Source organism: Lathyrus oleraceus, chromosome 3 (assembly GCF_024323335.1).
Source record: "Lathyrus oleraceus cultivar Zhongwan6 chromosome 3, CAAS_Psat_ZW6_1.0, whole genome shotgun sequence".
Classification (NCBI taxonomy): domain Eukaryota; kingdom Viridiplantae; phylum Streptophyta; class Magnoliopsida; order Fabales; family Fabaceae; genus Lathyrus; species Lathyrus oleraceus.
Genome location: NC_066581.1, coordinates 443408390 through 443426319, shown reverse-complemented (window position 1 = coordinate 443426319; position 17930 = coordinate 443408390). Strand labels below are relative to the sequence as shown.

General features: G+C 39.0%; 1 long non-coding RNA gene across 6 annotated transcripts; it reads right to left on the bottom strand.

Moving 5' to 3' along the window:
- Positions 1 to 14041: 14041 nt before the first annotated feature.
- LOC127128107 (uncharacterized) lies at positions 14042 to 17106 on the bottom strand. Of its 6 annotated transcripts, none has more exons than XR_007805688.1 (7): positions 16508 to 17106; positions 16096 to 16407; positions 15932 to 15998; positions 15723 to 15851; positions 15516 to 15646; positions 15260 to 15352; positions 14042 to 15103 (listed from the first exon to the last, which is right to left on the bottom strand). It is a non-coding gene; the product is annotated as an uncharacterized LOC127128107 (long non-coding RNA). The 6 variants fall into 6 exon arrangements; XR_007805687.1 differs by having other exon boundaries at positions 14042 to 14594; positions 14687 to 15103; positions 15516 to 15851; positions 16508 to 17100; XR_007805689.1 differs by having other exon boundaries at positions 14042 to 14467; positions 14687 to 15103; positions 15516 to 15851; positions 16508 to 17100.
- Between the last annotated feature and the right edge of the window lie 824 nt (positions 17107 to 17930).

The window sequence follows — 17930 nt, the reverse complement described above, 5'->3', positions numbered from 1 at the left end:
CTCATGCACTCTTTGGCTGAACCCTTTGTTTGTTTCCCCAACTGAGTAAGATTCGTATTCCTTGTGGAATCGAATGTCCATCCTCTAACAAGATTGCTTTTCTAGCCCTCTTCAGGATGATGAGTGTTTTGGAATACAAACCAATTCACGCTTTGGTCGATCACCTGTTTTATGCCTACAACCCGGTATCCTTGGTGTTCCTTCCTGTCTGCTCCCTGTCGTGACTTTGATCCCCAGTGAGCTACCTCTCCGTTGGTTTCGATAAACGTCGAGTTTTTCCTAGTTGTCCGTTGACATCTAGATGTATCTCTTTCCCCCAGTAGGGTCACCTCTTCGTTGGTCTCGATAAACATCGAGTTTTTCCTAGTTGTCCGTTGACATCTAGTTGTATTTTCCCCACAAGTCATCCGTTGATGTCTGTTCACCTCTCCGTTGGTTTCGATAAACGTCGAGTTTTTCCTAGTTGTCCGTTGACATCTAGTTGTATTTTCCCCACAAGTCATCCGTTGATGTCTGTTCACCTCTCCGTTGGTTTCAATAAACGTCGAGTTTTTCCTACATGTCCGTTGACATCTAGATGTGTCTCTTTTCCCAGGTCATCCGTTGATGTCTGTTCTCCTCTCCGTTGGTGTCGATAAACGTCGAGTTTTTCCTAGTTGTCCGTTGACATCTAGTTGTATTTTCCCCACAAGTCATCCGTTGATGTCTGGTCACCTCTCCGTTGGTTTCGATAAACGTTGAGTTTTTCCCAACCGTCCGTTGACGTTTGGTTGTGATTAGCTTTTCCGCAGTAGGGTCACCTTTCTCCGTTGGTGTCGATAAACGTCGAGTTTTTCCGAGTTGTTCGTTGACATCTAGATGTATTTCTTTCCCATTCATCCGTTGATGTCTGGTCACCTTTCTCCGTTGGTGTCGATATACGTCAAGCTTCTCCCGTTCGTCCGTTGACGTCTGGTCAAGTCTTTCCCATTCATCCGTTGATGTCTGGTCACCTTTCTCCGTTAGTGTCGATAAACGTCGAGCTTCTCCCGTTCGTCCATTGACGTCTGGTCGAGTGTTTCCCATTCATCCGTTGATGTCTGGTCTCCTTCTCCGTTGGTGTCGATAAATGTCGAGCTTCTCCCATTTGTCCGTTGACATCTAGATGTATTTCTTTCCCATTCATCCGTTGATGTCTGGTCACCTCTCTCTGTTGGTGTCGATAAACGTCGAGCTTCTCCCGTTCGTCCATTGACGTCTAGTTGTACTTTCCCATTCATCCGTTGATGTCTGGTCACCTCTCTCCGTTGGTGTCGATAAACGTCGAGCTTTTCCCGTTCGTCCATTGACGTCTAGTCGAGTCTTCCCAGTACATCTGTTGATGTCTGGTCACCTCTCCTTTGGTGTCGATAAACGTCGAGCTTCTCCCATTCGTCCGTTGACGTCTGGTCGAGCCTTCCCATTCATCCGTTGATGTCTGGTTACCTCTCCGTTGGTTTCGGTAAACGTTGAGTGTTTCCCATGCGTCCGTTGACGTATGGTTGTATCACTTTCCCCAGGTCATCCGTTGATGTCTGTTCTCCTCTCCGTTGGTGTCGATAAACGTCGAGTTTTTCCTAGTTGTCCGTTGACATCTAGTTGTATTTTCCCCACAAGTCATCCGTTGATGTCTGTTCACCTCTCCGTTGGTTTCGATAAACGTCGAGTTTTTCCTAGTTGTCCGTTGAAATCTAGACGTATCTCTTTCCCCAGGTCATCCGTTGATGTCTGTTCTCCTCTCCGTTGGTGTCGATAAACGTCGAGTTTTTCCTAGTTGTCCGTTGATATCTAGTTGTATTTTCCCCACAAGTCATCCGTTGGTGTCTGTTCACCTCTGCGTTGGTTTCGATAAACGTTGAGTTTTTCCCAACCGTCCGTTGACGTTTGGTTGTGATTAGCTTTTCCCCAGTAGGGTCACCTTTCTCCGTTGGTGTCGATAAACGTCGAGTTTTTCCGAGTTGTCCGTTGACATCTAGATGTATTTCTTTCCCATTCATCCGTTGATGTCTGGTCACCTTTCTCCGTTGGTGTCGATAAACGTCGAGCTTCTCCCGTTCGTCCGTTGACGTCTGGTCGAGTCTTTTCCATTCATCCGTTGATGTCTGGTCACCTTTCTCCGCTGGTGTCGATAAAAGTCGAGCTTCTCCCGTTCGTCCGTTGACGTCTGGTCGAGTCTTCCCATTCATCCGTTGATGTCTGGTCACCTCTCCGTTGGTTTCGGTAAATGTTGAGTTTTTCCCATGCGTTCGTTGACGTATGGTTGTATACCTTTTCCCAGTTCATCTGTTGATGTTTGGTCACCTCTCCGTTGGTTTCGATAAACGTTGAGTTTTTCCCATTCGTTCGTTGACGTCTGGTTGTATCCCTTTCTTTCCATTCATCCGTTGATGTCTGGTTACCTCTCCGTTGGTTTCGATAAACGTCGAGTTTTTCCTAGTCGTCCGTTGGCGTCTAGTTATGATTCCCATTTGTCGTCCTTCGACGTCTGGATGTGGTTTCTTTTTTCTGAGAAAAGTCAAAATCCCCAGTGGAGTCGTTGGTAGACATCTTGACTGGTTCAGTGACAAATATCAGATCCCAATGGAAGCTTCCGTTGGTGAATTTTCCTTTCTTGGATCCCCGCAGAGTGCAAATTTCTACGGTTCTTTGGTATTCAATCCCTGTTTACCTTGAAGGTCTGACAGCCGTTGCTCTCATCCGTTCAGGTTCCCAGTTGATTGAATAGGGGCAGCTGTAGCACCTCAAAATTGCACCTCCCATTTGTATATACATTTTCGTTTTAGGTCATTAACATTGCATTAACATTTGCATAGTCTATCACATGTCATCAGGCAAGACTGGTTAGGAGATTCAGTTGTGCAAGCAAGCAAGTGCATTTTCCATAAGATCAAAGCCCTAGGGTTGGTGCAATGACTTCATGTGGCTCAAGGATCATTTTGAAGTGGTTTGGCAAGGCAGTGAAGGCTCAAAGCTCATCAGTCAAGGATCAAATCATCTGAGACCCTAAAAAGTCAACAAAAGTCAACTGTCAATTCAACCATGGATTTGAAGGTGGGAGATGGTTAGAGATGCCTCATTCATGTCCATACAAGTCTCATTTGACATTTCAAACATCAACATTGAAGAATTTGAGGTCAGATCAAAACTTTCCAAAAATAGTAAGTGACCTGTAATTTGAAGTTGCCAAAAATGGAAAGGTTTTCAAATCAAGATTACATCATCAAGAAGGCTTCAAATAAAATTTTGTCCAACATGAAAGTTGAAGATCTTTCTCTCCCATTTCCAAAAAGTCCAAGATCATGGATTTCTCATGTATGGTTGAAAAGATATGGATCAATCATGGCCAAGTGTGACTTGAACTTCAAATATGCATAACTTTCAAACCAAAAGGCCAAATGGAGTGGTTCTTTTTGAAACATTCTTCTTTTGACCTGTGCTATCCAAACCATACATCACATTCCATGCATTCTCATCACATAATTTTTTGGAATTTCATTTGAATTTTGGAGGGAAAATCAATATTCAAATTTTGTGCATTTTCCACACATTCTACCACTTGCATTGGCTCTAAAATGATATTTGAAGTGAAATTAGAGTGCATTTCGTGCACTGTTCATCACAATTTCCATGCATAGGGTGAGATTATCAAATTTGCACTTACACTCTCATTTCCCTAATTCCAATTACCAAATGATTAAACATGATTAGCAGCATGATTAGGAGGGAGTATAAAGGACAAAGCATAACTGTTTTTGCATAATCATAATCACTTTTTCAGATCTAGATCCATTTTCTTGAAATTTTTCTCTCAAACTTTCATCAATTTTTTTCAAACACATTGCATTTTTCTTGATCAAATCATCATCTGGAAGGATTATTGAGCATTATTGAACCAAGAATCAAAGGAATTCGTGTAGTTTTGGAGCATTGTTGAAGATGGAAGCTACAATGGTGGATTCAGATTTGGATGAGATCAAGCACGATTAAGCCTCAAGTCTTCATCCATTCATCCATAAAAGTGATTTAGAGGATCTGTTTGAGCATTGCAAGGCCTGGATCTGCTGAATTCCAAAGCTGCTTCTCCAAGAGATTAGAAATCGAATGTCTCAATTCTTGAAATGATTAGGATGTTGTTATAGATCTTTGAACGCTGGTGAAACTGAGCTTCGAATCACAAAATTCCATGGAGAATTGAATTAGTTATAGTGATTTAAAGTTTGATGTGTGATCATTCATTTGCTCGATTCTATGAATATATGTTGATTCATGCTATATCCATGCTGGATTCGTGATGAGTGATGGAAGATAAACATGTTGATATGCTTGTTTTTAAAATCTGAGAAAAATGTTCTTGATGATGCACTATGCATGATGAACTTGATGAAGATGATGAAATATTGTCCAGAAACATGTTTGATCCGTTAGAACTCTTTTGCCCGCGCTTGTATGTGTTTATGGAACGCTGGCTTTTGATTGGTTGTATGGAGCGCGCATCCAAGCGCCTGATTGGCTAGCCTTGCCAGCGCATAAATGAAACGGCTGCGTTTCATGCAGCCAGGCACGCTCATTTTGAAAAGCGCTTCAGTTCGATACCGGCTGGTGGCAATTGTTCAAATGCTCCTTTGGTTTTTCATTTCCCTCCATGCCATGTTCATACCTACTTCACATCATTTTTTATTTTTTCTTTCACTTTCAAAATTCACAAATGATTAAATAATGATCCAAAAATTGTGTGGTTTTTTGCATTAGGTCACATTTTTTGTCTAGTATTTCATGGACATTTTTCCCTAAATTGTGCCTGGCTGGATTTTGTTTTGCCCTAGGGTTTGTGTGCACATGTCCATCTTGTACCTTGCCTTGATCATACATTTGTGAAATGCTCCATTTTAATCCAATGCTCATGAAATTTTGCATGCTTAAACTAGACTCTTGGCTGGACATTTTGGTGTTGAGTTTGCATTTTTATCAATTGCCATTGCTGATTTATGATCATGTGAATGTAGGTGTGACAATGGGTGTCACACCTTTGCTTGTCCAACTTGATTAATTTATTTGCCATACCAAATGAATTCCAAATGCTTTGATTTTTTATATGCTACTTGATATGGATGTTGTGGTTGATCATGTTTTTTTTTGGAAATTTGGATTGATTTCTGATTTGATTGAGATTTTTCTTTCTGGATGGTCATGTTTGAGCTTTTGAATTGCTTTGAACTTCAATTGCTTGTGAAATGCTTGTGGTTTATCCTATAGATGTGAAACTTTGCACACTCTTTCTAGACATGTTAAAGATTGTTTTGGCTTTTATTTGAGGTTTTTATCATGATTCATTTCTGTTTTAGGCTTGTGCTAAGTTGGTGTAACATTTGGTGTCATATTTGAGCTTGTTTTGATTGCCTTGCCTTATATAATTTGATTACCATGCCTATTTTGGTCCAATTACCCTAATTTTTTGTGTGTTGATCATGTTGTATGTTCTGTTTACTCATGAATTTTGTTGAGATTATTTGAATCATTTTTGAATTAATGTGCATTTGTTCATTCTAATGTCACAATGTGGTTGCAACTTGCATACCTTGCCATATTTGGTTCATGAAATGAATTTGGTGAATGATATTGACATGAGACCTTTTGGATTATGTTCTTAATTGATTGAGGTTGATTCATGTTGAATTTCATGTTCTGTTTTGAATTTTTTCTCCCTCTTTGACCCTAGGCCTTGCCCTAGTGGTTTGTGACTCACAGTTGAGCTTTGATTTCAGGTTAAGAAGCACATTGCTATGATGGGATTGATTCACTCTCTTGAGTTGATTAAGTGGTTGATGTTGAATAACCTTGATTTGTTTTGTAGGTTGATGTTAGCTCATTTGAGTTTGAGCTTGTGCCTTGCACATTGTTGTATTGCTTGTTTGACTGTGTACTGGTGACTGTTGGTTGTCTGTTTGATTGTTTGACTTGTATACTAATTGAGTTAGATTGTTTTCAGGTACATAAGTTGCTTAGAGTTCTTTTGAACTTGCTTTTGCTTTGCTTGGTTGCTTAACCATTTGAGGTATAACTCTCTGACTTCATGTAGTCTGGAAGACCTGTCCTGTTACTTGGGCAGGCACCTGTCTGAAGTCCTCCTTAAGAGGCAATGCTTGTGTTTGTTTACTTTTGTGCCAAGCAGGAAAAGACCTCTATGAGGCAATTGGCAGATAAAAGAGATGTGCGATCCATCTCCTGCTATTCAGTGTGTCATCCACTTTGCTCACACCTTGTGTTGATGCATTGTGGATAGTAACCCAAGATCTTTGTTGTGTCAGTGATATGTGGATAGAAGAGTTCCCACTTTCTGAACTCCCACTTTCATATGTCTGAAGCTCTCCCAGGCCAGGGATAAGAGCTGTGAGGTCTTACCCTCACTTCCCATTTCATCTGCTTCACCCTAACTCTCAATGTTAGGGTTAAGAGCTAACTACACCCGATTCCAGTTGGCTTGTGTTTCACAGCCTAACCTTGTGTGAGCCCACTTTGTTTGTATATAGTGTGTGCTAATTGTGTGTATGTTTGCTTTTCCTGTGCTGTTTAGGATAGCTTGCTCCCTGTGCAAGTTAGATAGAAACCTTAACCTAGGACCATGGTGAATTTGCATGATAACTATTAGGCTCGAGTTAGTCTCCCTTCTAGTATGTCATTTCCCAGTCTCTGGTTAGGCTAGTCCTTTTTCCCTGCGTAGGGGAACTACGTCGCCCTGATCCTCATGCCAGATGAGGTACGTAGGCAGGAGATGAGCTGATCTCTCCGGGCGCCCTTTTTCTTTTTCAACCCTTTGCGTGTGTTGGAGTCTGACATAAGTCCAGCGATTGGCAGTTGGTTTCCTGTGTCTTGTTTGCTTGTTGGAGTATGACGTAAGTCCAGCGATTGGCAGTTGGTTTCCTGTGTGTGTTAGTTGGTTCGGAGTCTGATGTAAGTCCAGCGATTGGCATTCGGTTTCCAGGTTTGCCTGTTTGTGTTGGAGTCTGACGTAAGCACAGCGATTGGCAGTCGGTTTCCTGTTTGTGTTTTGTTTGGCGTGCGTTAGCCGAGCTACGAGTGCTCTGATTCGTCTTTAGTCCGAGAAGATACGTATGCATAGGACGCGACATCCTAGCGAGCACGTTTCCCCCTGTCCCGAACTACGTCGACTCTGATGTTTGTGCTTGATAGACTACGTAGGCCCAGGATGCGATATCCTACCGAGTTAGTTTCTTTTGAATTCCTGTGTCTCCTTCCAGCCTTGTGTGGTGTTTGAGCAGTGTTTAGCAACCTTTATCCGTCCTTTTGCGCGTGGATCCCGTCGAGTACGACGGATGCGTAGGGGTGCTAATACCTTCCCTTCGCATAACGGACTCCCGATCCCATCTCTCTCTGGTCGCGAGACCATGTCTTTTCCAGGTTTACTTTGAGCGTTTCCTTTCCCTCTTTTCAGATAAATAACGCACGGTGGCGGCTCTGTTGTTTCGTTTTTCCCGCCGGTTTTTCGCGTAATGCGACACCAATCAATGGTATTACGTCCAACTCCACAAAGCAACATGGGAAACAGATAGCTAATCAATGGTCTTACATCTAACTCCACAAAGAAACAAACACAGGAAAACAGATAGCCAATCAATGGTCTTATGTCCAGCTCCCCAAAACAAAACAATATAGGAAATGGAGTTCCAATCAATGGTCTTACGTCCAACTCCGCAAAGCAACATGGGAAACAGATAGATAATCAATGGTCTTACATCTAACTCCACAAAACAACAAGATAGGAAACAGATAGCCAATCAATGGTCTTATACCTAACTCCACAAAAAGAAACAAGATAGGAAATGGAGTGCCAATAAATGGTCTTATATTCAGCTCCCCAAAAGGAACAGGAAACAGATAGCCAATCAATGGTCTTACATCTGACTCCTCAAACAAAGCGAATAACAAATGCAAAACAAACATATGAATGATGCACAAATAAGCAAACAACCAATCAATTATCACACGCTATACACAACCAAGAGGCTCATACAAGGTTGGGCTTTAGTCAAGGGGTCATATCGACCTTGACAAACAAGCCAAATACTGGAATGGGTGTCTGAGGCTCTTAACCACTGACATTGACCGTCAGGGTGAGCAGATGAAATGGGAGATGAGGATTAGACCTCATAGCTCTTAACCCGGACCTGGGTGAGCTTGAATCAAAGAAGGTGTGGGAGTCCAGAATGAGGAACTCTATTCCACAATGACCGACTCTATATACAAGATTTTGGGTATTTATTCAAATGCATCAGCACGTAGTGCGAGCAAGATGAAAGACTCCACTAAATAGCAGGAGATGGATTTCACATCCCTTTTATCTTCCAATTTCCTCTTCACTTAGGAGGACTTGAAGTACATGGCACAAATATAAACAATCACAGACATTGCCTCTTAAGGAGGACTTCAGCCAAATGCCTGCCAAACATAAACAACAGGGCTTCCAGACTACATGGAGTTAAAGAAATTACCTAAGTGGTATGCCAACCACAAGCAAAGCAAAGCAACTCAAGTAATGAGGTAAAGCTACTAAAGTACCTGTAAGAAAATCAAACAAGTCAATATTCACATTCAGACAAACCAAACAGACAATCAACAGTGAGACAACCAATATACACAATGTAAGTCAACAACTCAAGTGAGTTAGCCACCCAAAGACCTACAACACAATCAACATTAGTTAAACAAAGCAAATTGTATCTCAATCAAGGAGATAACATCATCCATTAGGACTTATTGCTTGAACCTGAAAGGCAAAGCTCAAATTGTGAGTACAAACCCCTAGGGCAAAGCCTAGGGTCAAAGGCAAAGCAAAAAATCAAAACAGCAACCAATATTCAACATAAAGCTCATTTAATCAATCATGAACATGTCCTAAAAAGGACTAAGTCAAAAGCATTAAGCAAAGTCATCACATGAGCAAGCTATGGAAAAGACAATTTCAAAGCACACAATTGGTCATCAAGAATGAAAATTCCATATTAAAACCGAAATGAATCAAACAATCATGAAATTTTTTATGTGCACACAACATGTCAAACATAATCATCATGCCAAAAATTAGAATCAACAGAGTTCACTTGACCTAGAAATGAAAATGCACAAGTATGACATCAAATTGTGTGACACACATTGTCACACCATATAATCATGTGCCTAAAACAGAAATGGAAAATGCTAAAAATGCACAACCAAGCCTCAAAAATCATGCAACATGTTGGGAATCAGCATACCAAATTTCAAATTAATTGGCCAATGTATGAGCATTTCACAATAGAATGAATGAAGCATGTCACATTTGCACACATGTTCAAAGAATCCATCACATTTAAAATTCCAGAAATAATAAAATCATGAAATCATCATAACAAAATGATAGACATTCATATGAACATGTAGCAAAAAATTGGAAGTGATTTGGATTAAATTTCAATTTGTTATGATTTTTTGAATGTGATGAAAATATTTGAAATAAATGGATCATGTACATGAAAATATGGAGGGAAAGAAGAAATGTGAATTAAATTTGAAAAAGTGCAGGCGCGGAGGATCGAAGCATGTATGCGCGCTAGTCAAAACGACTGCGTTTTGGATAAGTGAAAATGACAATTGAAAAATCAGAAAGCCAAGGCGTGGATTCGAACACACAACAGGAACATGAATGGCACTTCTACAGTGAAAATGCAGAGGCTGAACCAGAGAAACCCTAGCGTATTGTACGCGTACGGTACGTGGTGGTTTCCACCGTCTTCTTCATGAAGACGGTGGCGCTACAGTAACCATGCATGAAATTTTTTCCAGAACCAGGCGAAACTTATATCAATGGAAAGCTTATGACATGTACAACACGAATCCACTATTATTTTTGTCTAATTCAACATATATCAAGAGAATCGAATGAAAATATATTCACATCGGAAACTTTAAATCCAGATATCTCAATCAATACTCAACCATTTCTCATGAATTTTATATCAGCATGATCAGCAAGAGAAGATCTACAACATTACATGCATAAGAAGAAGAATTAAGAGACTCGAAAACCTAACCTCTTGAAGAGAAGTCACTGAAAATTGCAGAATCCAGGCCTTGCAAGTATCCAAATCCAGTCCTGAGATGATGTTATGAAGTTTGATGTATGAATTGAAGCTTGGAGATGCTTGGATCTAGCTCAAAAGTCAGTTTCCATCTTCATGTTCTTGAACTTGCACAGCTTGATTCTAGCTCGAATTCTTCAAATCAAGGCTTGATCTACACTCAATGATGATCAGATAACAAGAATATCCAATAAAATTCAGGTGTTATGTGGAAGAATTTCAAATTTCAATGGAGAGAAAAATTTGGAGGGAAAAAAATTTGAGATCTAGAATGTGCAAAAAACTCCAGAATTCTGTTATGGTTTGGTATTTCTACTATGTCCTAATCATGCTGAAAAATGTAATTAGCAATGGTTAATTTAAATTAGGAAAAATAAGGTGCATGACAAAAATTGGAAAATGAGGGGTGCCATGCAAATTCACACGTGAACAGTGCTGTATGGATGCTCAAAATCATTCAAAATCATCTCATGAACACAATGGCAATGGTATTTGACTCATGTAATGCACTAATTTTGAATTTCCAAATTTCCCTCCAAAATGTTCATGAATAAGCAAATGATCATATGATGAAATTTCATGCAATTCAATAATGGATTTGGAAATTGTAGGTCATGAGAAGAAATATGCAAAAAGAGGCACTCAATTTGGAGCTTTGGATCAAAAGTTATGGCCTTTTGAAGTTCCATGCACACTTGGAAATGATTGGATCATAACTCCTTAACCATTCATCAGATGCTCATGCTCTCGGACTTTTTGGAAATGGGAGAGAAAGATCTTCAACTTTAATGTTGGACAAAAATTCATTTGACGCTTCTTTGATGTTGGAAAGTCAAGTTAAAAATGGTCCAAAAACTTGCTATTTTTGGAAACTTGAAATTATACGTCACTTTCCATTTTGGGAAATTCCATTCCCACATTCAAAGTGGTAGATCTGATGGCCACACGTGTGCGTTCCTTGGTGGAAATTGGTCAATGCAATGTACGTGTGGTAATAAGATGCAACGGTCCAGATTATAACATTTAAACTTCATCAGATGGCCAGGAAGCGTGACAACACACCATCGGAGCTAGGGCTCCGGTCATCTTCTCCGGCGACCTCCACCGGACTGGTCCAACTTCATCTCAATGAAAAATGAAAAACAAGGACACTATTTCAAAGAGAAAATGCCCAGGATCACGAATCTGGCCTCAATTTTCTCCAATTCCAAGTATATAAAAAGATACACGGATTTGAATTTTGAGGATCATGAACTAAGTTGCTTTGATTTGACCTCAAATAACTCCATCTTGTTGCCTACATTGGTAGGACTTCGGGCAACCAAAAATAAAAAAGAATAGTAAAGAATTGAGAGAGAATCGAAGAGATGAAAATTCTAAAAAATCACCTTCGGGTGACCTTCAAACTTGCTTGATCTTGCTTCCAATTGGCTTTGACTTCACTTCATAAGCTTATAGGAGTTGAATTTGATCAAGAAAAAGCTTGGACTCATGGAGTTTCAATCTCAAAACAATAAGAGCTTTGAAGTTGTTGAGTGGCTTTCATATCATAAAAAATGAGCAAGTTAGGGTCCCAATGTTGTTGAGTGGCTTTCATATCATAAAAATATCAAAAATATGTCAATGTATAGTTTGTTACTTTTGTAGGTACTGTGCATGTTCACCTATGCTCTATCAAGCTCATATCTAGGGTTTGAGACCCTTAGTGCAAGGAGTGAAATCAAGAAATGGTTCACATTGGCTCTAAGCATCATATATGGATCCCCATGATCTTCGCATGTTATTTTGATCAAGAAATCATCAAGAGTTTAAAGTTTGTTTGCCTTGGAAACCCTAACTCATTTCGGTATCTTATGTGACTTCTTCAACAAGTTTCTTCAACAATTGATCAAATATTTCAAGCTATACTTCATATTACATCATCCTATGCATATATGATCCTCCATCATCCTAGCAAGTAGGTTCATGGTGGTTGACCAGAGAAAGTCAACTCGTCAGAATTAGGGTTCCCTATACCCTATCTTCTACAGTTTTTGTCATATGAAAATGATTCCAAGAGCACAGTTACTCCAAATGACAATACAAACAACTTTCATGTTTAATTCTAGATCTAGTTTTTCTTTGAAAGTCATTTTGTACGGTGAAAGATTATAGGTCATTTTGTCTGAACCCTAGTTTGGAGGTCAACTTCCCAAGACCATAACTTGCTCAATTTTTGTGAGATGAAAGACATTCAAATTCCATGATAAAATTCAATATGTCTACTTCAACTTTTATGTTTGGAGGAAGTTCAAATTAAACTTGAAAATGCATGTGCCAAGAGGAAACATTATAGGTCATTTTGGGCCAACACCATTGAACAAGTGATTTTCCTCAACTTCTAAAATGCATAACTCCTTCATGCCAAATCCAAATGAGGTTAAATTTGTTACCAACGTGAATAGGTTTGAAACAGATACAACTTTTATAAAGGAACTTTTCTCATTTGAAGTCTATAGAAAAAGTTATTCAAGGTGGAAGAAGTGAACATTTGACTTGGGACTTAGAAAATTTTCAAATATGTTTGATTTCCCACTCTTCCACCAATCATGAGCCAAGCTTCAAATGAAAAAGTGTTCAACATTAAAGTTGTTCCCCTTGATCTCACCTTTCCAAAAAGTCCAATATCATCTCATTTGGCCAAAGGATGAATGACTTGTGCATGGGTGTAAGTTGAAGAACCATTCGGATGTTTTCCACTTTCACTTTTCATACACGATTGCATGGCTTTGTAACATGGTTTCAGATTGATTCAGATTTAATTATGGACCTAATTGCATCACTTGATGGGCCTACCACACACCCATGCAAAGAGAATTTTCAAAATTTGCCAAAATTGGAAGTGTGTGGAAATCAATCTAATAGCCTATAAATAAAACCCTCATTGCTCAGAATTAAGGACCTCATGCCCAAGCTTTGAACCTGCAACCCCAACCTCTCACCATTGAAGGATAAGCTTGAAGATTTCTTTGAAAATCGAGTTTCAATTCTCCATCTATTTTGAGATTGAAACTCCAAGAGTCCATACATTTCATTGATCCTAACCACTTCAAACAAACATCTGAAGCAAGGCCAAGCATAATTAAACTCCAAGAGTCCATACATTTCATTGATGGTGAATTTTCAGAACATTCATCTCTTCGATTCTCCCCCAATTCTTCACCGTTCTTGTTGATTTTTCATTGTCTGAAGTCCTATCAACGTAGGTGTCATACCCCGATTTTGTCCCGTTTTATTTTTCTCATGGATACCACAACACATGCCTTTCTAGTCATCATAACTTTAAATCCCTTATCTCTTCGCATTTTGGAAATTTCACCCGCTTACACCTAGGGTTTAGGATTCACCAAGATCTTCTGAGTGAAAGTCTCATTGCACGTTTCCTTAGTGATCATATGGGTGTGTACCTGGCTGAAGTTTAATACATTGATTGATTATTCAGTGGGAACCTTTTCATTTGTCCCCGTGATTTCATGGACTAAAGGTCATCTAAAAACATGGTATAATTCATAAGGACAGAGTGAAAATACAAGTCTAGTTGGTTGGCATCATTTATAAGTTTCATTGTTTTTTGTTAACATCTCATTTTTGAAGCATTCCATATTTGAATTAAAAATTTTCCCACTTAAGTATACCAGGGTCAATAAGCTGATGATGAATTATTTAAGATAGATTCATGGCGTTCCGGATGTATTTAAGAAAGAACATGAAAAGTTTATTAGTTTATGGATAAGAGTCCATTTTTGCAGTAAATAATCCAAGAATAATAACGGGGCCAGTCCGTATAATCTCATGCATATCATCATATAAGTCAACCTTAAACGTGAATCATGCACTTTGGTTTTCATAAATAAACTATGAATAATAACCGCATTTGTTCCAATTCCATTATGAGAAGCATAACATATTTCATCATTTACATAGAATTCACTGTACCTATAACCACAGAGCCAAATGAAAGGATTAAATTTCTAAAGAAAGAAAACAAAAATTAAAAGACAAAAATTATGCATCAGCCTACGGCAGCCGTGCGAAGTCAACCAGAGGACTGCCTATGTATTTCTACCATTGCTTGCAAACATGCTGCAAGCTTTCAAAGATTTCTACGGTCCAAGAAGGGAGGTCAAACGGGGATGCGGTTGATGCCGAAACTTTTGATGTTATTGCAGGAGGTCACGCTTATCGTGCAGCTCTGATTGTTCAGGATCACCAAAGAATAACCGATGCAGCACCATTTGATGCACCAATGCATTCACTTCCCATAACAGCTGGTGGTCCTGAGATGGATGAAAGCATTAGTATTGCAGATGTCAGAGTTCATAATTATATCAGCGACCTCACAATAAGAAGGAAATAGGAATGAAAGCATCTGGCAGAAACCATTATCTCTGAGACTCCACCCCACTGACAACTCACAGACATTCCAAGATTATTTCATCTCGCATACAAAACGAAACAGAAGTAATGTCGAAAAGAAAAATCAGCGCTAGAATTACCAGACAAATTAAGAGTGTAGTTAATTCGGTCTTCTGTTTTCTAGTAGTAGCTAAACGCTAAATACTCAAGGCACGGCACAAGCGTCGTGATTTCACAAAAAAGAAAGCATACAAAGAAGGATGCCGTTCAATGTAATGCAGAAGAAGAGGAACGAAATTGGAATTCCTTCAGTTGACGAGAAGGATCTCTGTTATTTATTTTTAAGGTCCAACATAGCTACTAGCCTTGTCAAGTTTTCTCACTTGCACCACCTGTGTCATCAATACCGCTGCCAACCAAAGCTGTTGCAGAACCACATCACTAGCTAACATCAACGGTCATCAAACTATCCCTTTAAACAGCAAGAAATCTTGGCTGCAGAACCAAAGCTAACAGCATAATAGCCGCATGCTACCCTTTAGCAAGCACGCCATGACCTGCAACACAAAGGTAACAGTTCACCTTGATCAGTCAATCAGTATGCACTGCCTTGCTTCCATCCGAATTACCAACCTGAAATTGGCAAGCAATGTGTATCGATCCAAAACATGCAATAATCAGTCAAGCCAAAATAACATGAAACTGCAACCTACCAAATGTGACGCATCCTGCAATGATTACAATCCAGCGTGACAGTCTACTTTTGGACAGATACATTTTCTGCGCAAGCAGTCAAAAACTGCAACCTGCAAAATGCAGCATCCAAATTTTAGAATACATAAAACTGAGAAAAAACTTCGAGGTTCACAGACCTGCAGTAGGTTACTAACACAGACTGAATACATCGGTAATGTTATCATACCACACAATGAAAGAGATGGTTTAACTCTATGGTAATGATAGGCTTACCAACAGGAATGAGTTAATCAGCATCCTGCAACACATCAGTGGTCACAGCAAAACCTGCGTTAAGTCGCATACCAGATCGAACTCAAACGGTCGCGTAACCAAATGTCATCATTATATCAGTAGAGCACAACCTGCAGAAGCACTAATTACGCAAGGTTTAAAACAGGTACCGACGTGTTACAACATCATGACACATGAAGAAAAGACCTTGGTCCATAACTAGTCATGTCACCATAAGCTAGTTCGTCTCAAAAACAAAACCTGTAATGCATCACAAGGCAGTAGTAACATCCAACCATTAAGCATCATTTATCAAAGAGGATGGCATGACAAAACCTGCAAAGCCATGGCACATTGAAGTCAGGCATAGAATTGGCAAAGTTTAAGGATTCATAAAAATCAATACAAGAAAATACCTGTCACGATGAAACATACTCGTCAATCTTCCAAACCTTGTAAACATGCATCTATCACAACATAAACCTATTGCAAAATCAGAACACGAGCTTAAAAAAACAAATGGCAAATGCTAAGTAAAATAGACAATTACTGCAGTGAAAAGTAAAAAATAGGTGGTTACCACGGATTCACTACAGACAAAACCTCATCCTGCCATTTGAGGGACCACACCGATTTGAAGCACCACTAACTCTGAGAAATTCTGCTACCTAACGGAATGATTCTCCCACTAACTTGCCAAGCTCATGAGAGAGGAATTCAAAACCTCGTACATCAAAAATGCTATAAATAAGGACCTCCAGGGATGAAGTAGGGATCCGATTTTCTGCGCCGTTACTCTGGAGAAATCATTCCAAAACCCTAGTTAAAAAAGCTCTGTTTTGAACTTGTTGAGATTCTCACACCGAAGCTCAACAAGCTCGAGCTAAGCCCCCTGCCAAAACCGAAACGAACCCAAATCGTTAAAGAGGAAGCGAAAAAGACGGAAAGTTCGAGAGGAAGAAAGAACCTTGAAGGACCTAAGGATCATTTACCTCACCTTGCCGGAGTTGAAACGTCGGACTAGCTCCGATTTGGTATTTAATATTTCTCCTTTGCATGATTTGATATTACCATCTTGTTCACATCTCCTCAAATGCCATAACCCCCATGATTATTACATGAGATTCCTGCTGTTGTGTTGTTTGGTTGTTGCTTCGTTTTCTTTGGATTCGTGTTCTTGATTCAGAAACTACGTGGTTAGATCTGTTTTTCGGAGTATTTGTTTGGGTAAGTTTAGGTTTTCTTTCTCTAAGTTATGGGCACTCACGATGGTGCCGCCATTGTTACATAGGAGTGCCGTCTAGGTTTCTTACCGTCGTGGTTAAATCGATAGTGTTGTTGGTACTGAAACAGAAAAGGAAGAAGTGAAAATGTAGAGAGAGAGTGAAGTTGTAAGTAGGAGGAAAGAATGAAATATTCGCGTTTTCCTTGCCGAGTTTTTTTTTTTTATAATTAAGTTAAAGGCTTCGTAAACTGTGTTTTTTTCCTGTACGTTGCTTTTACCAAGGGAGGACATTTACTTTGGTAATAAGTGTTGGCAGTTGTTGGTCTTCCATTTGAGCTTTCAAATTTCTCATTCACTTATGAGAAGTAATGACCGCCGGATGTTGGGAAGAGAGGTAGAGGCCATTCGCCTCCTTCCCTTTCGTCTGTTATCTCAACTAGTTGGGCTGGATTCGTTTTGGGCCTCATGGGCCCTTATGGTTTGCTGAAATTCATCACACAAATCTCTTAATTCAAGTCCATATCTTGTTTTATTTGTTTTATTTGTTTTTTTTTAAGCTTTAATGCCTTAGATTTTCTAAATAAGTTAATGGGTCATTTTCCAATTAAACATCTTTTTCCTTATTCTGTGTATATTTTATATATTCTTTAGAATGTTGCAATTAAAATATTAGTTAGACGTTAATATTGGTAAATGATACCAAATCGTTATACCTTATTATAAAAATAATTAAGTCATGGTCTAGTACCAAGTAATTTCTCAAAGTATATTAATTCTAAATAAATTCAAATTCGACATGTTTAATTAATCTACTCTCCAAAATTATTTAAATTAATTTTGAATGAAAAGGAGAATAGTAAGCTTCCGCTTTACTACCTCTCGACTATCCGAATAATTGGCGTACGCCATATTGCTCGGATTTTCGTCATTCAATAAAAATCCTAAAAATTCTAAACCACTTCCTCAAGTTAATTATAAAATCTTAAAAGTTTCATTATTTAATAATTTAATTTTGAATGAAAAGGAGAATAGTAAGCTTCCGCTTTACTACCTCTCGACTATTCGAATAATTGGCGTACGCCATATTGCTCGAATTGTCGTCATTTAATTAAAACCTTAAAAAACTCTATAAAATTAAAATCATTTTCTCAATTTAATTATTCTAATATTCTCTTAAAATTATTTAATAA